Source organism: Mycteria americana, chromosome 8 (genome assembly GCF_035582795.1).
Source record: "Mycteria americana isolate JAX WOST 10 ecotype Jacksonville Zoo and Gardens chromosome 8, USCA_MyAme_1.0, whole genome shotgun sequence".
In the NCBI taxonomy this organism is placed as follows: domain Eukaryota; kingdom Metazoa; phylum Chordata; class Aves; order Ciconiiformes; family Ciconiidae; genus Mycteria; species Mycteria americana.
In genome coordinates this window covers 14156387-14181318 of record NC_134372.1, presented here as the reverse complement: position 1 = coordinate 14181318, position 24932 = coordinate 14156387, and the positions used below count along the sequence as shown (strand labels likewise).

The window sequence follows — 24932 nt, the reverse complement described above, 5'->3', positions numbered from 1 at the left end:
TGCGGGGGGGAGAAGGTGTTGGGTTAAGGAGAAATTATCAAAACTTTCTTTTCAAACCTCAAACTTGTTTTTTGTACCAATTATGAATGAAGATTGAAGTTGGCTTTTGTTCTATTGATTGAAAAAGCGAATGATGGGTGAAACTCATAGTGGAAAGGACGTGAGATTTTTACAGAGGTGCTCAGATATGATTGATTCATATCACTGAGATTTAGAAGGCTAAAGAAAATCCATACAAAGGATAGGGAGGGTTTTTCAGATCTCAGACACCATCAGAGCCACAAATGCACTACTGCTTTTTGAACGTGAAAAACCCACACAATATAAGGAGCCTTTGGACTCCAGCATTTTTAGCTGAACTACTCTTAGGATAGATTTTAGATTTTCCCTCGCAGTATCTGTCCCTCATTTCATCATCCTTCTCACTATAATTTACGAAAAGTAAGAAGCAGGAGACTCACAACTTACAGTCCTGCCACTCACTGCTCTTTGTAACATCTTCTGAGTATATTTATTTAGAAAGAAAGAAAAAGAGACTTTTGATAGTCAGGAAAATCTACAAAACACAGTCACTGCAGTTACACAGTCCTGGTCCTTAGGCCAGGTTTGTGCCAAGTTCCTGGTAGTCCATCAGCAATCAGATACAAATCCCAACCAGATCCAGATTCCAACCAGATCCAATTTTAAACTCAAATGTCCCACAGTCTCACAACTTTACTTTTTACTTTTACTTTTCTCATGTGAGTGCCTTTCATTTTTGACCTAGTGTATATACCAAGAAACCAGAGTTTTCTTTGGGTAGGCATTTCCCCAGCACCCTGTTAGACTCTCGTACCCACATACATCAGGAACTGGTCCAGCAAAACCCACACTGCAGCACTGCAACTGAGTGCAGGCAAAAGCAGACTTTAGCCCCCACTGCCTGTGGATCAGCTAAGGCAGGGCTGTGCAAAGACTGCCTTTTCTTTTGGTAAATTTTTGCAACCAGCCAAGTTTTAGGACCATTTTGATTTTCTGCAAGTCTGTTATTTGGCCAGTCTTCCTGCCCTTCCCTGTGCCCTCTGAAGGTACTGCTAAAAGCAGTCAACACTGGGAAGCAAAAAAGTTTCATAATAAGTTTCTCTAGGACTGGATTCACAAATTAGTTACACAGACTGTTCAAAAGCTATTTGTCCCTAAAATGCAGTAATTAAACCCCGTTTACAGTAAGGTGCAATTCTTAGACAGGTGAGATCAGCTGCCCTAGCTATTGGGCTGTAATCTGTAAACTATGGTCTAGGTGAGCTGAGTGATGTGTCCACAGGAGTAATTTCTAGTGGTGACCCTTGAGTTTACCTTTGCTGATCATACTGATTTCTCACATGATTCAATGCCTCCATCACTGAGGATCCCAAAGCATTTCACTGGTTTTGCTAAGGGGACAATAATGGCAGAACCTGTTGGCCAACAGGCAATGCCACAGGCATTGCTCGCTACTTTTGATCCTCTCTCGAAGCCAGCTCCCCTCAGATGATTTTTAACTTTCCTGCTGCTCACTTCCTTTAAACTACATCCCTCAACATAAATTAAAAAGTGTTGACAAACGAGTGTGATAAAGCTAACTGGTCCAGCAAATGCCTGAGAATATGTTGATTTCCTCAGTTTCTAATAATTAAAACCTGCGAGGGCTTCATCCTTTCCAGCACATTTAGACTGTATTTCTTTTCCCATTACCTTGGCTAAGATACAAGGTGGATGATATTTAATTTGGGTAATAAGGAATCAAAAGGGGATTGTTTTTCTGCTGCTGGCACTCTGGTAACCACTGCAGCCCTGGGGAGAGCTTTCCTCTTCCCACATCTCTGGAGAAGTGCCCACGCCACGGAGCCTCTGGTGGCCTCCGCTCTCCCACTCCCAATGCCAAAGAGCTGCTCAGGGGGGCACAGCCCCTTTGCACGTAGGCAGCACATGCCTGAAAAGGAATCACAGCAATCCCCAAAATCTTCTGGAGGACCTGGGGAGGGGCAGCACCCACACAGGTCCCAGGGGGGCTGCTCCCCTCCCTGTGCCCCAGGGACGCCCATCAGCCTGCCCACGCACTTGCAGCAGTTGTCAGCGTCCTCCAGCAGCTCAGGATCTTTCACTCCTATCTTACTTGCAATATCTACCAGCTCTATTTAAAGCGATCAGAGATTTACATCAGGAGACTTTAAATATAGAAGTAATTTTGTGTAAACTCTTGCCTTTATTGCAGCTCGGAAAGGAGAAGGGAGGGAAAAGCCTTTCCTTTTTTAGACTTGGCAGGAAACAAGCAGTTAAATAAGTGAATACTATAAAATGAAAATCTTAAAGTGATTACAAATATGAAAGGAGTGAATACCAAATTGAAACAGCCGTTTAATCAAGACAAAGTACCGAAATCCAGCAACTGGCCTCTTTCCATGATCCTGTAGAGCTGCGCAAAGGAGGCAGTTTACTGTAGCATTACCAATTGCAGTTGCTTGCTGCTGACTGCCAATACCCCAAAGTCTTCCACCCTTTGCAGCTTTTCACATGCAAAATGCCTTCCTTTATGGATCACCCTTGATGTGAAGTGGCTTTAATTATTCAAGAACTGAAATAAAGATGAAAAAGTAATTGCATTTTAATTGCTCTAATAATGGCAGGAAGCTGCATTGTGACTTAAATACTGAAAGGTGAAGATGAAAACTGTTTGTTAAGATGCCTTTCCTTCAAACACAGCTTCTTTGTATTTTGTGCCAGTCTTCCCTCACCCCATAACCAGTCACACCAGTGCATGCCAGGTTTATTCTTAAACTCCTGAGATGGTTTGGTCTGTTAGACAGTGATACCATAAGCAATTTTAAGGTTGAGGGATTTCCCTGTAATGAACCAATGCCAGACTTCTCAGCTTGAGATATTTGCTTACCCCAAGCACCTTCAGACTGGGCAATAACGGCCCTTCGGAGACGGCAGTGGGAGGTTGCGGCAATGAAGTTATATGGTGGGGAAATTATGTTGTTTAAGGGGCAGCTCCTGCTTCCCGACAGACAGTATGGCTCTGGTGGCCCCTGCCAGGGGGAAGCTTGAGTTGGTTTTCCTTGTTATGTGCAACAAAACCCCCAGGATTTTGGAATGGGAGGGGAGGGCATTAAAGAGGATTTGTTTTCTCCTCGCTGTACTTTATGTGTCTGTTCTGCTAAAGCATAGGTGGGAACAAATCCCATCAGCCAGCCACAGTGGTGGGAAGCAACCTTGCCAGACAGCCTTTGGCAAGGAAGATTCAAGACCTGACCTAAACTGAGATTAACAGCACTTTGAAAATTAGTGTGAAAGGCATTGCTCGATACTCATGTATCACCTCTGAATGTCTCAGTTACCACAAAGATGTTTTTTCCTTCTGCATGAAGAAGTTTTCTGGTTTTGTTGCCATCTCTGTCACAACAGGAGCTTTAATTCCTCACACCAGCGTCCTACCACAAACCAGAGTGCTCTCTCCTGCACACAGTTCCTCCGGTGACTACACCACCCAGCAGTATCAAGCCAGACAGAATAAGCTCAGAATAGGAAAAGACACGGGTGGAATATAGAGTGAGGCTATTGGCTTGGCATGCCAGACATGGGCTGGAGTCAATTCCAGATGTGAGCTGAACAATAACGAAAACCTTATACTTTATCACCTTTTACAGCACATGGAGAGATGTCCAAACAATTGCTTTCACTGAATGATTTCAGGCAGTCATTAGCCTCATACAGAGAGAATAACACACATAAATACACAGGCAAGTCTATTGTGAGCAGAAAAAAGCTATCAAAACAATTTTTAAGAAATGATCTAATGTATGGGGGAAGCGAACTTCATTCTCTCCCCCCTGCCTCTCCCTCTTGTCATTCCTCTTCTTTCTTTCAATGCTTATGATGCTCAGTACGAGTTCAGTACTGATGGAGGTTAGGCAGCATTTTCATACGCAGCCCAAAGAGAAGCCTTGAGGTTATAAATATATTATTATTGGGGTAGTTTATTTTTGCTGGAAGAACCATTAATTCAAATTAGAAGCAAATCAAAATAGAAGCAAATTCCTCTATTTATTAATTAACTAATTGCTCACTTAAATCAAAATGAAAATATGCCAGGTATTGGCTATGCCTCAGCAGGCCCCTGCTCTGTGAGTATTAGACTGCTGCAGGTTGGACAGACCCAGTTCCCACCAGGAACAAAACAAGAAGAGAACTGTAAGTCACAATGTGTCCTTCCTGGTGGCCCCAGGCGTCCAGGAGGCTCACTGCCGGGGCAGTGCTGGCACCCGGATGGGCTGAGCCAAGCCCTCGGTACAAAACTGAACGTGAGGAACAGCACAAAAGGCTGCTGGGGGATGAGATGAAGCTTACTGAGAAAAGCCTTTGCTAAGTTAAAAGCAAGAGTAAAGTAAATATTATAGACATTCTTCAGCCCTGTGTAATGGGAATACCGCCATAGTTAAGGCTGAATTGCAATTTGCATTCAAAAGTAGGAAGAAATTACTCCAGTTCACATTTCAATGAATGAAATTCATCTAATGAATTAGCATATGTTGCTGTAAGACAATTTCCAGTTTCAGAGGAAGCCAAATTTTGTGCACATGGCTTTAAAAATAAAATATTTTCTGTTTTTTGCAGAAATACTCTCAAATGTTCTTTCCTTAAAACATTGCCTCTCTTCCCTGCATGCCGTCGGGGAGTCCTGTCCAGGGGAAGCCCCAGATTCCTGCTGCAAGATGGAAATTTTGTGCAGCCTCTTAACTTTTTTCTGAGCAGGGGAAAGACTGATGAAGCCGTTTGTGGGCTTGTCAACAGGAACGTGCAGTTGCCCTGAGGAAAGGGGCTGGTGGGCCAGGCCAGGAGGAGAAGGGGCAGCAGCTGTGCAGGGAGAGCTGAAGCCCACCATAAGCAGAGGGACCGACCACCATGTCCAGAAATGCCACCGTGCTTCTCCCCAGGAAGCCTGGTGCCCCTTCAAGGCAGTGATGCTTTATGCATAAAGTGTTCTGTAATGCTGTTTATCACTGGCTGTACCTCCAAACTCCTCAGTAAGGAGCCAACCAGCACAGCACCTTGGCAGCATGGGATGCTGTGAACTGCTCCACGCTGTGAGGATCCACAGCTGGTCCCCTCCCTCCTACCTTGCTGCAGCTTCATGTTCTGCTCCTTGCAGGATAATTTTGGGACGCTCGGTAGGGTTTCAATCTCACTATTAATTGGACACATCAGACCTGGATATAGCACTCAATAGACCACAAGGAAATAGGGGAGATGGTGCCAATGGCCACTTGATCCTGAAACCCCAACCCATGCCTGTGTTCCTACATCAAATTTAGCACCCCCACAAGAAACATCTCTTCACTGATTTAAGGATGCTTTGAGCACAGGCGAGATTTTTCTCCCTCTGCATACAGCTTAGACCCTCTCTGCTGGGCTGCGAGAGTAAAGGCAAAACTCACCCATGTGCTGCGAGAGCCCCTGAAGTATTTTTCATAACACCCTTAAATGACAAATCAACTGTAATAATTGCAACATATTCAGGGTCACCTCAAAAAAGGGTGCTGGCATGATCTGGCATGGCTGCAAAACTGGACTTAGTCTCACAAAGGCAAGCTTTCTCACAAGGTACTTGTGCTTCCTGCTCCTTCTTCAAATACAAATAAAATAAATACCTTATTGTTACCATTAAAAATTCAGCACCTATATTGTTTAAGCCATCAAACCTATTATGAACAAAGTGCTAACATATTTTAAAGTAATGAACCAAGCACAGTGTCTAACAGCGAGGCCATTGCATTGTTCTTGGCAAGTGCAGTAGAAGAATGAAATTATATTTGTGACAAGGGACATCACTCGATTTGAATATCAGCTCTATTAAACAGAAAATAGCGAATGCATCAGCTCTACAACACCTCTGATAGCATGCTGAGGAAAGTATTTGGTAGGGTCAGTAGGTAAAAACTGAGCAGAATAATTCTCATTGCTGCCTTCACAGGAAGCTCCAGAAGTAATATGCATTTACAGGGAAATTTAACTGAGTCTATGGAGATTTATTCCGTGAGAATTTTTGTTTCTTCCATGGTAGTTGTTTGGGTTTTCTTTTCAATTTCAGATTACGAAAATGATTATTCAGAGGGGGAAAATAGCATCGTACAGATGCTACTGTGCAAACAGTAACTTTTGGAGGAGTAAAACATTATCATCAGAGAACATGGCAATTTGATTTACAAGTGAGCAGACAGGAAAATGTGACAGCAAGAGAATAAAGACTAGTTCTCACAAGGTGAAGCCACCTGTAACGCTGACGTGGGCTCATCGTGCAGCCACTGCAGAGCTTCCTGCTGTGCTTACCGGCTTGTGCGCAGTCTCTGCCATTTCCAGAGGACGCAGCGGTCTCTAGCAGGTTAACCACGGCAGATAGGAAGTTAGCCCTAATTTCCCCTTGGCTAAGGCTTCCTTGAGGCTATACAAAGCCTACTCTGCTAAAGGATAGTTCAAAGGGCGGTATGTTACATCAACACTCCCCAAATTCAGCCCAACCATCTTAAGAGAAGTTTATGTCTCTTTCTAGAGCCCTCTTCACCTCATCAGGTTTCCACTTCTAAGGCAGAGACCCTTTGAAACGCCGTTCCAATCCCAGCCTCTGCTGGCGACCCTACTCTACAGCTCACACGCTGGCCTAAGGCCATATTATAACCAGTCCACAGACAATTTCAGTAAAGGCATAGGAGAACACTTTTACAGAAAGCATCATCAAACTGTCAGTGGCCTCATTAAGCAGAGGGCACCTCAGTCCCCAGATACACAGGGAGCAGCGCGTGGGCCATTAGCAAAACCAGGGCTGCCCGGGACACAGCGCAGGCTGCTGCGGGGCTTACAGCAGGATGAGCCTCACTGCCCTGGCAAAGGAAGAGGCAGAGAGCAGGGAGGTTAATTAGTTCATACTTTTAATTAATTTGCCATTCCTAATAGATGCTACAGTTATAGTCCTGAAGTCTTGCTTATTGACAGGGTAAATTTATTACATGTCAAATGGGCAGCGTATGCTTTCCCAACCAGCTATGCCCACATGTGCACAGAGTTCCCGTGAGCTGTGTCTAACTGGGAGAAGGTATTTTGGTCTCCGAGGCTCATCATCTCCTTTTCAGACCGACCATTAATCCGGTCTCAGACAGGCTCCTCTACTCTGGACCATGATGTGCTCTGTGTGTGTTTGTGTGTGCTTCTTTGCCTGTGTGTGCGCACACTGCTGGGGTTTCTTGTTATTGCTGGAAACAGTTATGTCTGAGTCTGCCACCTTTTCTTCCTTTCTGCTCCCGCTTTTGCAAAGGAGGGAAGGACTTGTTCACTGCCTGCAGTGAGACCTGACCTCAGCAGAGCTGCTGGGGGGGCAGGAGCTGATTTCGAGTTCCTCCCGAATCCTGCCAGCATCCCTTCCCGCACCGGACTGCCAATGCCAGTGCTGCTCCTGCCACAGTCAGACTGCACTGTTTCTGCCCTGATTGCCATCCTCCCAAAGCACAGGCACTTGCTTAGTTTAAAGCATGAGAGGCGTCTCACTGAACATAAAGAGATGCACATGGATTTGAAATTAATCCTTTGGACAAATGTCTGCAGGAGCAGGCTTCTGCTCCGCAGTCAGCACAGCCTGAGGAGGCAGGCTCTGATACCCCCTAAGCTGTCACACCCCCCATCAGAGTTGTACCACAAAAGAACAGAGTTTAGCCCCAGAAATTAGCAGCTCACCACAGTGAAATGTCTGCCATGCTCCCAGCAGCCGAGCTATTGTGGTTGCTTACAGGTAAGCCAGTGGTGCCCTGGATCTGTATTTTAGCACTAGGCAGCTGCCTCTTCACATCACTGAGAGAGGTTAGAAATCCAATGTCCAGTGAAGCATGGTATTTCTGTTTCTTCCTTGCTGCATGAGGGGAAAGGGGGGAGAAAGAAGAGGTGAGAGAATCAGACCTGAATGTTTCCAACAATAATTAATAGCAAATCTGGACAGCACACACAGAGGGGTCCGTGGCATCCGTGTAGAGGAGCTTGTTTGAGCCAGAAAGCTGGCCTCCGAGACTGTTGAATCAGCTGGGAATATTGATGTGATTAACAATGATTTGATTTGGAAATCAATGCGAAGGAGATTGTTTGCTTGCTTTGTCCAATTTAGTCCATGAAATACTGGCTTCAATACAGGGAGAAATTCAGCCGAAGCAGGAAGGGGATTTTGAGGAGGGGTGGAGTGGGGTGTGTTTGTTATTTTATCAGACATCCGTCTGGATTCTAGCTGGTGAAAACTTGAGCATTCAATCAAATGCTTTATGTGTGTCTATAATAATCCGAACAAAGGAACAGCTGACAGCTCATGATCATTTAAAGATAGAGCAATTTCTATTTAGCAATCTTGTGACTGCATTTTCTGTATCTACGTGCAAGGCTTCCTAATCGTTATGTGGGTTTTGTTGCAGTTTGGCTGCAAATGAAACACTATGAATTTACAGGAAACCCAACACAAACACTAAGTCTTTAAGAGGAATATTAAGAAGCCATTCTCCTGGGTCACAGAGCGAAGAGGCTGCATATGCACAGCTATTAAAGGTTGCCAGGGATAAATTGTTGGGCTTATATTCTAGCCCTAGGAGGAGTGATAATCCATCACAGATAATTTGTATTAGAAAGGAGAGAAGCATTTTTTAAACTTTAGTTATATTAAATTGTCTCTTCCACTTTAGCTCCAGGGAGATGCTTCTGCCAATAACTCCTGGGAGCACTGCAAGAACCCCTGGGTGAAATTCTTGTGGTGTGGGCTGGGAAGCAAACTAGTAAGTAACTGATAAATGGTCTCTCCTAACATTAATGTGTTTTTTGAAATATGTGAAAAGCTTGGTGATGAAATCCCAGACCCCATATAAGGGTCTCATTCTGCCACATTAATTTTGCTGAGTAGCCACTTGCTCCACAGAAACCACTATAAAAAATCATCACAAGGAAGAGCAATAAATGACACACCAGAGCTGAAAGCTTGTCATCTTAGTATTGCTCTTGGGAAATTTATCCTCCTTAAAACCAGCAGTTTGTCAGTTATGATGTAATTATTGCATCACTCACTGTGGGAAATGGAGGTTTTGTCATGTCCCCCCTCCACACAACAGGTTACTCAGATTCCCATGAAATGCTTGGTCTCTCCACTTAGTGACTTTGGAGCTGCGAGACTCTCCCTGGCTTGAACCAAGATTAGGTGTCCAACACTCAGTCAGTTATGAGCAAGGAAAGTTGATGAAATAGAACAGCGAGACAGCCCTGCCTTTTGCACAGGTCCTTCCCACAGCCCGCAATCGGCACAGGCTGAGAGCACTGAAGGACAGAGGCTGTACCAGGCAGCTCTGCCTACGGCAGACAGAGCTGGCTGCTGATTCCCTTCCTCCCTCACAGCTTCCAAGGCAGCAGCTCTCTTTGGATACAAAAGGAGGTGCTGGAGGCTCCTTGCTCTGCTGCTGGAGGCTATGTGAGTTCTGCTGGGCTGAGAACTGGCTTACACAACAGCACAGAAAGGAGCAGGACTGCCTGTATGGCTTATTGGAGTCACCAATATCTTGGATACCCTCTGTTGAAACTGCTCACGGACATCCCTGGTTAGACCTTATGCCCTCGCCATCCTTAGGACCAGCTTCTCCGTAGCAGCTGTTCTCCTTAAAGACTAAAACTTCAACCTCCTCAGAAAGTCCTCACCTTCCTGATCCAGTCCCTGACCTGCTAGGAACAAAGTACCTCCTTTTGACACAGGAAATCACATCTGCAATGTTACCACCACAATTTCGGCATCTCCATGTAGGCCTGGACTCCTTTGATGGAAGAGTCCCACTGGCTGAAGACACCTCAGTGCCTTGAAGCAGTGGGACCGCTGCAGCTCTGCTTTCTGTGCCAGGACACATTTCCCTTTCAGACAGCTCAGGAAAGTTGAAATAGCTACAGACCAAAGGAGGTGCCAAAATATCAGCTTATAGAAGATGCTCTGCTGCTTACAACAGATTAACACATTTTACATACAAAAGCACTGAATGGAAACATTGAGTTACTCTATATTTGGACATGGGGCAATACCAACATGATCCAAAGAAAAGTAGGAGAACAATCTTGCAGTGGAAAATGCCATCAGCAGTGAAGCTGAGCCCAGACTGCAGCAGTTAGCACATTAAAATGATTACAGCAGTTTGGGCTGTGATCGCCTTAGACCTTAGAGGTTTTTCACTAACCTTTTTTCTGCAACTAAATTCTTCACACAGTAGACAATTTGAGTAGTGATTCAATTCACTGCAGTCTCCTCCGTGAGTCATTACTGAAGCAACTCTTAAACAAAGGTTAAGCATTTTAAACAAATGGCTCTACCTTTCAAGATGGGATGCAACCCCCAGTTGGTCACAACTAGACATTCAGACAAAAGGGACTTCAATTCTCACAGCTGAGATCCGTCGACATCCACTGATGCATTTGTATTTCAGCAATTCAGGGCTATCCTTCAGCCTGTTTGTGCAACTATTCAGTGAGGCTCTTTATCTCTCTGTCGTTTATTTGTAATATTTATTCACATAAAAAAGACCTAGATGATCTGGACAGCGGCCATAGCTTTTCAGATCCAAAAAATACCCCTACCATTAAAATTATTAACTAATTAGAGTAGTTCTGCAGTACTGGCAGCAGAGGAGACTATCCTCTCTCCTGTGCGTGGAGAAGGAGCATTTTTTGTGCTTTTATGCATTGTGGAAAGGCGGTTCTACCCACGGGAGGGCAGTGCCAGGTGAATTGTTTCTATTTCTGTAATACGCTCTCCTAGCAAAGCACCTGAAGAGCTGCCTCTTTCTCTTTTATTTCATCAGTGTGGATGGAGAGTGGCAGACACACAGTACAGCCCTCACAGCACTCCACACCTCCATGGTGACAGGGTCTTTCAGCCTCTGCGTCCAGCCTGAGCTAGCTAAAAGCTTTCTTTTGCTGCAATACTTCCCCCAAAGAACTGCACCCATAAGGATGCTCCGCACTGGGTCTGTGTTCAGACTACAGCCCTGGAGGCAATCGGCTCTGCAGCTCAGTATTAAGCTCAGCAGCTATCTAGGCTTCTCCACAGGCCCAGTTGTACTTAATTCCAACACCATTCAAAACTAACACTGCCACTGCCTGTAATGCAATAGCTGAGCCATATCCAAACTTCGTGTGTGTGTGAGATAAACACTACACAGGCTCTTGGCTTGCCTATTAAGGTGTTTGCCCTGTTGTTCTTACTGACATCAGCACTGCTGACAAAAAGCAAGCAATGCATTTTAATAAATCTGGAGAGCTGTGTTTGGCTTCCCAAGTAGCTCTGCAGGCAGCTTGACGAAAGGGAGCTACACGCTGCTGCAAACTGGGCTTCTTCGGGGAAGGGTGAAGGCGATGAAGCAAATGTTTCTGAGGTTCAGATGAGCAAGCTTCTGTGCAAACAGACAATCCCTGAAGCAAAGGCAACTGCAGAGCTATTTTGATTAAACAAGCCTGGGATCACTGAATTTATTCTCCTGCAGAGTCCAGGAAACGAATGGGACAAACTCCCAGTGCCAGTCAGTGGAAGTAATGGTTTTGAGAACACCCCCTTACTGACTTTACCCCTTGTTCCAGTACCACCTGTAAATTCTTTGCTAAAACTAATATTCTTAAAGCAAAACACCTTCTCTTTCACAATTTCTACCCATAGAATTAACTGGCAAAGGTTCATTCTCTGTTTTCCACCTAAAATGCTTGACAGACACTTAGCAACCTATTTCTCTAGATGCCCACACTCCAATTTGCACCCCTTTCCTTTCCCTTCCCCTTCTGAAACTAACAGCCTTATTTTTATGAAAAATAGGAGTGCATTAACATGGATCCCAATCCAGACTACACAGGGTTTGCTGTAGTGCCTGGGTTTGCCGGGCCAGTGCAGTGCTGTGCGGTGCGGTGGGTGTTGTGTGAGGCAGTGCGGTTTTGAGCAGTGCTGTGCAGTGTTGTATGGTGCAGTGGGCGTTGTGCTGTGCTGTGTTGTGTGCTGCGGTGCGGTGCAGTCTTGTGCTGTGCGGTGTTGTGCTGTACAGTGCAGTGCCGTGCAGTGCTGTGCTGTGCGGTGTTGTGTGGTGTTGTGCAGTGCTGTGCAGTGTTGTGCTGCGCGGTGTGGTGTTGTGAAGTGTTGTGCTGTGCGATGCGATGTTGTGCAGTGTTCTGCTGTGCGGCGCGGTGCTGTGTGGTGCGGTGTGGTGTTGTGCAGTGTTGTGCTGTGTTCCGTGGTGTTGTGCTGTGCGGTGTTGTGCTGTGCAGTGCGGTGTTGTGCTGTGCTCTGCGGTGTGATGTTGTGCGGTGCAGTGCAGTGCTCTGCTGCACGGTGTTGTGCAGTGCTGTGCGGTGCAGTGCAGCGTTGTGCGGTATGGTGCTCTGCGGTGCGGTACTGCGTGGTGCGGTGCAGTGTTGTGCTGTGCTGTGCTGTGTTGTGCAGTGCGGTGCTGTGCGGTGCGGTGTGGTGCTGTGCGGTGCAGTGTTGTGGTGTGCGGTGTTGTGCGTTGCGGTGCTGTGTAGTGCTGTGCTGTGTGGTGCGGTGTTGTGCGGTGCGGTGCTGTGCTGTGTGGTGTTGTGCGGTGGAGTGCAGTGCGGTGTTGTGCGGTGCTGTGCTGTGCGTTGCAGTACTGTGTTGTGCGGTGCAGTACTGTGCATTGCGGTACTCTGTTGTGCGTTGCTGTGCAGTGTGGTGCGGTGCTGTGTTGTGCGGTGTGGTACTGTGCATTGCGGTGCTGTGTTGTGCGGTGCTGTGCTGTGCGTTGCGGTGCTGTGCGGTGCTGTGCATTGCAGTACTGTGTTGTGCGTTGCGGTACTGTGCATTGCGGTGCTGTGTTGTGCGGTGCTGTGCTGTACGTTGCGGTGCTATGCAGCGCTGTGCTGTGCGGTGCGGTGCGGTGCGGTTTGGTGCTGTGCGGTGCGGTGCGGTGCTGTGCTGTGTGGTTTGGTGCTGTGCTGTGCGGTGGTGTGCTGTGCTGTGTGGTTTGGTGCTGTGCTGTGCGGTGGTGTGCGGTGCTGTGCGGTGCTGTGCTGTACGGTGCGGTTTGGTGCTGTGCGGTGCAGTGCGGTGCGGTGCGGTTTGGTGCGGTGCGGTGCTGTGCGGTGCTGTGCTGTGCGGTGCGGTTTGGTGCTGTGCTGTGCTGTGCGGTGCGGTGCTGTGCGGTGCTGTGCGGTTTGGTGCTGTGCGGTGCGGTGCGGTTTGGTGCTGTGCGGTGCGGTGCTGTGCGGTGCTGTGCGGTTTGGTGCTGTGCGGTGCGGTGCGGTTTGGTGCTGTGCGGTGCGGTGCTGTGCGGTGCTGTGCGGTTTGGTGCTGTGCGGTGCTGTGCGGTGCGGTGCTGTGCGGTGCGGTGCGGTTTGGTGCTGTGCGGTGCGGTGCTGTGCGGTGCTGTGCGGTGCTGTGCGGTTTGGTGCTGTGCTGTGCTGTGCGGTGCGGTTTGGTGCGGTGCTGTGCGGTGCTGTGCGGTGCGGTTTGGTGCGGTGCTGTGCGGTGCGGTGCGGTGCTGTGCGGTTTGGTGCGGTGCTGTGCGGGCCGCTGCCGCCCCCTGCGCGGCCGGGGAGCGCGGTGCCGCTTCGCGCTGCGGGCGCTCCCCCACCGCGCCTGGACGATCTTTGCTGTTACATTTCTGCCCTCTAATGGGCAAAACGAGCTTCGCACCGTTTCTTGCTCTTCTGAGGAAAGGGAGGAAAAGCCCCGAAATGTTCAATACATTTAATTCTTCCCAGCCGAGCTGCGGCTCTGCCCCCCTCCCCCCGCACCTGTAGGCGGGGGCCAAACACGCCGGGAAGGCTTCAGTGCCTCTAAAGCGACAGAGCCAGATGGCAGGAGACAGAGCTTAGAAGGCTCCTATAAATATTTGTTCTGCTCAAATAAATATGCACGTTTTCAGTTTCTCAGCCAATTTTGGGGAGTTTGTATCAGAGAACTAGGCTTTATCACAAGATTTCTTGGACCTCAAAAGGGATTTATATGAGATGGTTTTATTTAACCAGAAATTCAGAGCTTTTTTTTTTCTTTCCTTGAGGATGCGAGCTGCAAGATTAAGGATAAAGAGAAAAATCCCTGAAGGAAAGTAAAACCAAACAGTAGAAATATGAGGCCAGAGCTTGCCGTTTGTCTAGCCAGGATGGAGTAACGAAACTTTAAACGCTAACTAAGAAAATTACAGAGACTAATTTCAAAGTTACCAGCCCACCAGATTTAGCTGGTGAGCTCCTATGAAATGATGGAGAGTAGTGGGTCTTAAAACTCTTAATCTATTAGAGAAGGACGAGATATGTTGGAAACATAGCATTGTATCTGAATAAAGGAAGCCAGATGGGCAACAGACAGATATTTAAAGGCTCCTATAAATATTTGTACATTTGTTTCAATGTAAGATATCCTGCAAGAGCTTGTCCTGGCAGCTCCACCAGGCCATTGGTGCAACAGGTCAGGCAATGCAAGCAGCCAGAAGCTGCTCCAGCAGCAGCAGCACCAGCACGATCCGGTGAGTGCTGAGGAGGTGCAGTGATTCAGTGGTTCCTTCAGACAGTTTTTGAAAACAGCTTTCATAAGTTGTAGCTCATGTATTTACTTGGTTAATTCCTTCCCGTTGTGAGCTGTTGTCAGAATTTGTTCCCATGTTCTGAGTAGCAAGGGAAAAAATACTCCTTTTTTTCAGTGGGAAACTACAGAACAAAACAAACATTGTTGGTTCCTTTCCAAATTGCATTTTTCGTTCCATTATAGTTTTGCAGCTAAAAGCACTGAATTGCTGAAAAGAGTTAGAACTATCTACATCTTCTCGTCATAAAATTGACTGAGAAAATTCCCATTAAAATGAAATCTAAGCAAAGGTGGATCGCCAGCTGCAAGTTAAGTTATACAGGGCACAAATCCTACTGAAGCAAATTATCCCAGCATCTTTCCCTGTCTTTGGCCTTCTAATTGTGTTCTCTTTCTCCAACTGCTGAAAGATACCAATTTGCCTTTAAAACAAACAAACAAAACAGAGAAACATAACAAGGTATGCTATAGGTTCTAACATAGCTTCTTGACTGCCTCTATGCAAAGTGAAGATATTTTTTTCTTAAGTCAGAAAGATTTGGCTCATGGTACGACTGCCTCAGTACAATGTCCCGAAGTAGATGGTGTTAATGCTATTTTAATCCACACTTTGGCATTGATCCTGCCATATCCGCAGCATACGGATGGCAATGCAGTGAAGCCCTGTGCGTCTGCATGCTGAACATGGCACTTTCCAAAAACACAGAGGAGCTTTAATCCTCAGGGCTGACCAAGTTATTCTCTGCATAAGATCCAGCGGAAGACAGGACGGACATGACTGGATGATGTCTCTGCAGCCCTGAACCTCCAGCCTCTTTCATGCTGTGCTGGTTTATCAAAGACCTCCCTGGTACTCAGCAAAGGACCGGCACACCCCAGCTCCCCTCATTCCTGCACGTTCACCTCCCATGCCAAAGGCATGCAAGGGCTGCACAAATCCTTTGATATGTAGTTGTACTGTGGTAGGGAAATTTTACAACATGAAACTGCTAAAGCCTAGATCCAGCCCTGAACCCAAGCCCTGCATCTCCTTGATGTCTATTAATGCCTCTCAGCACATTGCATGGTCTGGACTAGAGGGTTCCTTAAGATCCCACCCAACCTTTTCTTTGATCCTTCTAATTTCTTATCGAACCAGAAACTTCCCTTTCCAATACAGATATAATTCCAGCCCCTTTGGCAGCTTTTCCAATCTCCATTAGAGCTTCACAGCCCTGAATAAAGTGTAGTTGGTTTAGCGCAGTCAATGGACTGCAAAGTTTCGTAATTTAATTTAATCTCTCTTGCAGTAGTGCAATTCCCCTTCTAGAGCCCTGCCTATTTAATAGGCATATATTCTTCTGTGTCCTGGTCCTGGTCCTGTCTCGTCTGATCACAGCAATAGACGTAGCATATGGATTAGACGCTGGATGTCCATTGTGCTGGGAGCAGGGTGGAAAGGGTCACTCATCCGACATGCAGAATGGGAGGGCTAGAGGGTGTCGAATGTTTCACATCCTTTGCATGTTTTCTCTTAGATGTATTGTGAGAAATGTGATCAATTCAACTCTTTTTTCTACAGATTAGAATAAAGAAACATAAAAATCCTCTGAATACCTTGATAACACCTCCTCAGCTGGCTCATTATAACCTATTGTGAGGTTATAACCATTATAACCTATTGAGGCTTTTCCAAAAATGAACATTTCACAGTATGGGTCAGGAATAATCCTGTTCGTACGGACAAAAGGTGCCAATGCTCAGTTATACAAACTTGTGCTAGCTGAGGAATGTGCCCGTTCACACCTCAGGCATCTTCCAGTGCGAACCAGTAGCTTCAAACCTGCCCAGGCAAAAAAAAAACCCCAAGAACGATGGGGCAGTCACGCACCTACAGCAGCTGGAGGCCAAAAATCCCATCACTAGGAGCAAGCTTCCCCGCCCCAGCGCTGGGAGCTTCCTAGCAAAAAGCCCTTGCTGTTACAGCTGTAATTACATAAATCCCTTAGATGTGTTTGTGTCAAAACCATTGATCAAGAAACAGTATTAATTAGACCTAATCCACACTTCGGAGGCACCAGAACATATCATCACGGCTCAAGGGGGTTTAGGGCAGCAGAGTGTATGTCTCAGCAACGCTTCCTTAATTTTATCCTCATGATTTTGAAGGTGTGAATGCACAGAGAAAAAGAAGAGGGAAAAAAACAAAAGGAAAATAGCAGCTTTGCAAATTTAACCCTTCCGAGGTGCAGCCAGCACACTGAGTTGTCTGTGAGGTTAAAACCTACCGTGACTGTACCTAGACAAACTGAGTACACCCTGAAAGTTTGTGCCTTTGAGAAGAAACATAAAATATCATGGAGGTACTAAATGATCTACTGCAAGCACATCTATTTGCTTCTCTCAGAGCAGGCAGACACCTGGCAACTGCATGGGCAAAGGGCTAAATAAACCACCTGGGTTATTTACTGCGGGAAGGCAAAGTCGGAGATCTCCCTGGCAATGCTCCAGCCCTGCCAGCCTGATCCCAACACAACTGGTTGCCCTGTCCCTCCACCGTGCCACTACAAAACCAGCCATCTGCTAGAGAAAGAGGGAGACCAGGCGCAGACAGGAGGAGCAGGCATTTGGAAACGGCTCTGAAGAGTTAAAGCAACCAGAGGAATCTTAAACAAAAAAAAGGAAAAAAAAAAAAAGAAAACACCAAAAAAGAGCTAAGCAGCAGCTCTCACAACAAAACTGTAGTTCCAAAATTAATGAGATTTTGATAACCCCCCTTTAAAAATGGAATATTTCCATTTTAAAATGTACAAAGACTAAAATCTTAATAAATATCCTATTAAGAAACTTCTGCTGCTGTTTTAGAGTTTCAATTGAAATACAGTGCATGAAGGTTGCCATAGCTACAAGCAAATTTTTAAATAACTGTTTTTCATCAGAGCAGCTGCAGTATCACGCAGAAACAAGGGTGAAGTGGGGAAGCTGGAAGGAGTCCGACCAGCTTCAAGCTCCTAATCAAGTGACTCCGAGATTTTCACAAACACAGCTTAGAAACTTTTAATACGCTTTCTGCTTTTTGAAGGAAATATTGCCCTTTGTTATTTGGCAGCACCCTAGCAAATGCTGTCAGCACTGCGTGAGATCTCAGTCAAGAGAAGAGCTTTGTTTTCATACTGGAAAAGATAAAAATTTCCACTGCTAAGCCCCTACCATGGTGCAAGTGCCCAGGCACTGAAGGATGTGCTGTGGCCTCGGGTCCACTCTGAAGGGTTTTTTGTGTGAACTGGTTGATTGGCAGCCATGTGCCTAAAAATGCCACAAGAGCCACAGATTTCTGTATGCAGGAAAAACTCTTCCTTGCCTGAGCTTGCACAGGAAAACACAGAAAGGAGGAAATGTGAAAAAACAAGTGAAGCTGTAAAACGTTAGCAGGAGGCTTTTGAAGTGGGGCTGTAATTTAGGTGGTCCTGCCTCCAAGGGTGTTCAGTGATTCGTGGACAACAGGAGGCATTTGCCTTTCCTGTAAGATCTCTCCCTGGCAAGAATAGGCAGAGCAACTTTCTGAGCAACAGTGCAAGCAGAAAATGGACATTCTGCACTGTGGGCATCTGTTCAGAGGAGGGCTAGGCTACGGACAACACTGACAGCCTCCTTTATACTCAAGCCTTTCAACCAGTGATATTAACTATGGCAAAATTCCTGGAAAACTTCAAATAGATTCATTTTGTGTCCTCAGCCAAGTGTGTCCCTGTGTCCCAGTCTATAAAATGAGAATAAATAAAGAATAAAATTTCTCACAGGAATACCAAGAGAATTAACTCCAGCACAATAGTAATTGAATTGCTATCTATAGAAAGTGGAAATGCTTGGCTGGGTTCTTTTTTTTCCTAAACAACAAATTAATGATCATTATTTAATACACTATTACGAATCTGAAAGAATCATCCCAGTGATGATTATTTTTATACAAATTGGTTCATTTATCTATGACCTGCTTCTAAGAGGTACCTCCACAGCACAGTAGAAGTGTGCCTGGTACTTCAGCAGCAATGCATGAAGGCTTGCGATGCTCTGCCATCACCTGCACAGCAGCAGAGTTTACAGGCAAGCAACAGATATTAATCCATACAGACAAATCTTCTGGACAAGGTATTTTTATTTCAAATCTGATTTAAAAATTTCCTTCACATCTTGAAATGAAACAGCTTCCTTTCCCGATGACTGTATGTTTGTTTGTTCCAAAATGGAGTTTTTTTCAACAGGTAGTAGACAACAAAATTTTTGCAGGGTAAAAGAAAGAGGAAAACAAAGAGGCAGAAAGTCAGAGAAAACCTTAAAAAAATTTAGAAAAATGAAAGCAAAAAAATCCTATCTTGGCAGATTTTTCTAACAAATGACATTCTTTGACTAATTCCAAATATTCACAGAAGTGTTCAAGGCCAGGTTGGATGGGGTTTTGAGCAACCTGATCTAGTGGAAGGTGTCCCTGCCCATGGCAGGGGGATTGGAACTAGGCGATCTTTAAGGTCCCTTCCAACCCAAACCATTCTATGATTCTAAGATCCATAAGTCCTGAGGCAGTGTAAGTCCTATTTTTAGCACAGAAAAGAAAAAAAAAAAGTGGAAAAGTCCCTCATTTTAGAAACTAGATAATTAATGGCAGCCAGAAACATCTCAGTGCCTCAGAGAGATAATGGCACAGCTTGCTTCAGCTGGCTTTGCCCAACACTCCTCTCCAGGTGGTCAGTGAGCAGTCAGAAAATGGAAAATAAGGATGACTACCAGAAAGACAACCTAGCAAATATCTTTCATAATAACTTTAACCTAATGTAAATTTTAAAAGTGTCTCTTTGCTAGTGCAAAAGTAGGCTAGTACAGCAGAGTGAGGGAGGGATGCCAGTGAACAGAGATTTCTATACTTGACTGCATGTATCCTGTCAAAGGGACAGACCTTCCGGGATATCTTTAGGTATTAACTTTTCTGATGTAGAGTTTTGTAAAGGAAAGAAACAGAAGATTAAAAAAGCACAACCTGCTGTATGGTTGGGCTGCCAGAAAAACAGATTGTGAGTCACTGAGAACTAGTGACCTTAGTCAGCATATTGCGACTCCATAGCTTTTAAGCCCTCCTGTTTCTTTCCCAAGGCAGATGAGAAGCTTGTCAAAGCTGTAGTTTCCATATATACACATGCACACTCACGCTCACATTAAAGTGCTATTTCTCTCAACTGTGCAGACATCAGGATTACTGAACCTGACATAAACTCATCATTTTCCTGGAAGCAAAAAGGGATGCTAGCCAAAAAGATGAGCCACAGTCGGCATCAGCTATCTTGTACCAAAGGGCAGCAAGTCCAGAGCCATCTCTAGAGGAGTGTGCAATGCACAGCCACTCATTTGAAAAGGCCTAAAATCATTTGCTGAGAATAAACGCCCGTCTGCAGCCTGCACTAATACCTCTCATCAGCATTCACTGGACAAGGTACACACAGTATAAAGAAATGCAGAGGCTTAAGGAGAAGATGATGGGTGGCAGGCAGCAAAAGGGAGCAGTGCTTAATGCCACAGGGCACTTCTCTCACCTTACCTGCAATGTAAAACATGCAAACACTTACAGACCTGTTACTGCTGCGGCAGCTGCTCTCTCTCTGTCTGCCTCTGTCCACTCCCCTCTCTGAGTTGCTTCACCATTTGTTTCCATTCTGCTTTTGAAGTAGTGCACAAGCCCCTCCAGCACTCATGAGGTTTGCTTTTTTACACCAGATTCAAGCACTATCTTGAAGCAGGGACAAAAGCGTCCTGGGGGATGAGCTAACAAAAAAAAAAAAAAGAAAGAAAAAAAGGGACAATCCCACAATATACAGGGGAGAAAAGCCCAAAACCCACAAGAGATATGCCCCAGGAGAGGCAGGGAGGGATCAAGGACCAGGAAGAAAGGGACAGAATGTCAGCCAAGGGAGGGGGAGGCAGCAAACCGCAGGAACAGCAGCAGTGGGTGACACTGGGGCATGCTCATACCAGAAGAAGAAGCGTGTAGACTTTTGTGCTCATTTGTTTGTTGTGAATAGTAAGCAGAAAGCCACAAGTGAAGAGCAACAAGCATGCAACAGAATTCAGGGCTGCTTCTCCATTTTAAGGGTTTGGACTCTCAGTTTATTTATCTGCAAAATGTAAGTAGCCTTGCTGGTCTGTCAGAGCTGTGCCAGGGGGATTCAGCCTATTGATTTATTGAGAACAAAATAAACAGAGTACGATCTGTGAATAAGCACCAGAAGGTGGCATACATCAGCTTGAAAAAGATATAGAGAGGGTATATCTTCTTAACAAATGCTTTACTTGCCCCAAAATCAAGTTTCAAATCTATAGCAGCCCTAACAAATATAGCTGAATTCACCTGAATGATTCTGCCAAGAGGAAAAAAAGTACAATAAAAAATCAGAATTTCACTCCAAAATGAAACATTTAGAGGACTAGATTAAAGAGATCAGTTTTGTAAGACAGGGAATAGGAGAAGATGAGAAAATCCTTCAGAAGAGATTCAGTCATCAAGGTTGTGATGCTTTCACTTCTGCTGCTTGTGCACAAAGCTGGTGAATTCAGTAAGGACTTGTATCAATTAATATACATAACACGTTGTGCATCTGACAGAGCGTCAGGAAATGAATCACTGAGTCGCTTTACCGTCAGCACTGTGACACTGCATTACTTCGGTGTGCTGAGAGTCACGTATCCCAGTGCAGGCTGGCTGGGGTGTGAGCTGCAGGCCAGGGCATCCTGAGGACTGCCCGGGTCACAGTGAAGTAGAATAAATGTGTATACTGTGAGGCAGCATAATTAGACAGACAGAAGGTACACTGATTTGAAACTGCATGCTAAAAATACTTTCTCTTCTGCTGGAAAGACACAGCACTGTCAGTAGGACAGTCTGGGACTTGAAAACTTACCTGGTTTAAAGATCCCAAGAATATCCAAAAAGAAGATGCCTTGTCATCCAGGGCAAGCAAGGGTCAAAAGTAACTACAGTAACCTGTAGCAAAGGAAGAACACACTGAATGGTCCGTCACAGCAGGGCTGGAAGGCAGGGTTGCTTCTGCTTTCAAAATAGCTCTGTGCCTAATCATTTTAATCTGTTCTCTCTCACCCAGCAGCAATTGTAGAGCACAGAAAACACCTAGGCAGCTTCCAGAGAAAAAAGGTTTGAGAATAACAAACTCTGGGAACAGCTCTTTCCTTCACCATTTTTCCCATGAACAGCTATGATCAGAACATATATTTGCTCAGGACACAAATACCAACTACTTTTCATTACACATGGGCTGTGCAACTGTTTTCCTACATGCAAGCCCAACATTCATGGAGAGCTGGAGCTCAAGAGCTAGACAGAAGTTTCATGCCTTTCACCTAGACACAGGCAGTTCGTGGCACTTGGGGAAGTTCAGCACCATGCAGACGTAGCTGCCAACTATTTGGTAGTGATATCTCATTTGCAGGTCACCAAAGGCGTGGTAATCTGGTGTATGAATTTGTAGGGAGTGAGGAACCGCACTCGGGGGGTATACATGCATGGCTCTGGCCCACCATGGGAACCCCTTCGCCTTTCCTGCGAGTACAATCGCAGGCGCGAGCCATTATCAGAGTAACAACAGCCCTGTATCTGTTCCCTCACTCACACAATGGCGACTTGTTCACCCCTCCATGTTTTAACTACTTAAGCTTAATGTGAGATAACATCAATAGTGCTATTATTAGTTCACGACTTACTGTAGACTTTTGAGAAAAAAAAGCATTACTTACACCACATTTTGAAGTCTTCCCTCAAAGAGATGGGACTGCAAAGACTCCTGTACCAAAGACCATCTTGATTTCATCAGTGGCTTTGTGTGGTTACCACCATACACACATCATCTTCTCTGCTGCATCACTGCCTGGAGGCTGGGCTTCATAGTGAAGGAAGTGGATGAAGTTTTGCATGTTCAGCCATCTAATATCCACCATGCTGCCTGCATTAGAAATCCTGTAAACCTGTTCTGTTGCTCTCTCTTCTTTTGCAGATTTTGCTAACTCTGACCTCAAATTTCATTTCCTCTTTCTGACAGGGATGATAGAGGAAATGAAAAAAATGAAACTTCAATATCATCCTTTGCTTTGTGCGTTTCTCCCTCTTGTTTAATGGATATTCCCACAGCAGGAGCTGGTGGAACTGGTGAGCTCTTCCAAGAACTATAATTTCTAGACTGGTGAGCACGATACATTTCAGACAGCCACAAAGAAACTCTTCAACCCCTAGAATAAAAATTTATATGAAAAGTACATCAGTATGAAGGTACATCTGTCACCACAGGCAACAGTGATTATATCTGATTATTTTTAGTGTAAATACATTTTCAGAATAAAAGGCTCATGACAGTTTTAAGCCATTTAGCTGAACACACTGCTCCTGCACCTGTGGAATTTTAATATTTCTATGCTTGTAAGAGCATTGCACCACAGGGATAAGATCAGTGCGTGATCCACTTTACTGAGTTGCAAAAATGTAATTTAGGAAGGTGTTATTATTGCAGAAAAGAGGTGGAAAGCTCATTGGTAATGATAACTCTTTACATGCTTAAAGACCACAAATATTATTTTCCTGATGCCTGAACAAAAAATTTGAACACAGATCCTCCAAAAAAAACCCATCAGCCTGTGACTTGAATGAATCCCCCTATAACGGAATGCTTATGCTGCCGAGCCTTCAGACAGAAGCTCCCTATCCAAACACGTTGGGAGCACATTAGCATCTTCAGGAAAGCAAATCTGTGTTTATGTAAGGGTGCTGGTGGCTGCTGCAAATGCATATTCTTTACAGTCACAACTGAGATTTTTTTTTCCTGAAAATGGGTATTTGGCATAAGACAAAGCAAAAGAAACAATAACTGTATAGCAGCAGTACCAGACAGAGGAGGTTACAGCAGATTATGAGCTGGCAAACTTGGCGTTCAGACCGGGGAGGTGCAGGGTTTCACTGGTCTGGTGCAGCTCACCATAGCTGCCGTTAGGAGCACTGCACCACTTTGCAATATTTGGGGACCGTCATTCAATCAACAATCTCTCAGGGATTTATATGTAACCTTGATAAAACCGAGAGGAAAGAACAGAGTGAATTAAACAGTGAGCAGCAACAAGAGCCTATCAGCTAATAAAAGATTCAATCACTGTATAGCTATTTAACATGAGAGAGCCTGGCCTTTGCAATGAAACCTCCCTGTTAAAATGATTCACATCAGTTATTCTTTCTCTCCTACTTGCTGCTATCACCAGCCGGAAGAGTCAGCGAATGATCAAGCGCTTCTTTGATCTCCCATGTATGTGAAGACAGAAATATCCAAGCTGAAGAACTGAGCCCCATGGGTCTGACAGCAAATTCAATTACAACCCATGGAATTCAGTTCTCAAAGCTGAGAATACATGACATTCATTTTAAGGCTGTCCTGACGCACAGTAGTATCTCATACTCCTGCTTGCTCTCTCCAGTGCCTGGCCTTCTTCCAGGTGCTGTAAAACAGAAGAGTGAAACCTTCACTGCAGCCAAAGCAACCCTACCCAGACTGCAGAATAATGGCTCGAGGACATATATATGTATGGATGCAGAATAATGGCTCGAGGACATATATATTGAAAAATAGGCTATTTTATATTTTCTTTTGGCACCAGAAGTGGCCACACACATAGACAGAATGTGCCCTAACACGTAGCAGAATTCTTAGTACTAAAAAATGAAATTTACAGCCAAGGAGTCTAACAGTATAACATTTTGCACTTTTCTGGAAGCCTTTGAGAATTTCAAAGAGGTAAGTTATAAATTTCCTTCCCTTTTTTTTTTAATATGATGACACAGACACAGAGGTAAAATATTCCAGAGTCGCATGGCAATCTTTGTTAACAAAATAATCCATCCAGAAGCTCAAAAGAAGGAAATCTGGCACTGGTGCAGCCCTTCAGACTCGTCAGAGTCTGGGTGGCAAAAAGGAAAGCAGAAGCCTTCAGTATTATAGCTGCACGGTTGTGCCCTGACACAACTTTGTCTGATGTGACAACCTCATCCCACGGTGACAATCTCACCCAAAAGCAGGAGTTTTGGACTACAGATAAATACTGTTAAAACACACTGAAGATCAAAGCTGACATCTCAGACAGGAAACACCTCGTCGCTTCTGACAAACCTAAGAGAATTCACAAGTTTCATTAAACTTCATAACCCAAACTTAGAATTTTTGAGGAAAAATAGGTTGGATAAGATGTTGGATGATGCATTAATCTGTAAATTAGATGTTATGTCTGCATAGCACCATGTATAAACAGTGTTGGTTTAGTTATAAAA

The 24932-nt window shown here is 45.0% G+C and overlaps 1 long non-coding RNA gene across 1 annotated transcript; it reads right to left on the bottom strand.

Annotated features, from left to right (window-relative positions):
- Window positions 1-2380: 2380 nt before the first annotated feature.
- LOC142413504 (uncharacterized) lies at window positions 2381-21594 on the bottom strand. The gene is made up of 3 exons (XR_012776825.1): window positions 21517-21594; window positions 20192-20383; window positions 2381-2593 (listed from the first exon to the last, which is right to left on the bottom strand). It is a non-coding gene; the product is annotated as an uncharacterized LOC142413504 (long non-coding RNA).
- Between the last annotated feature and the right edge of the window lie 3338 nt (window positions 21595-24932).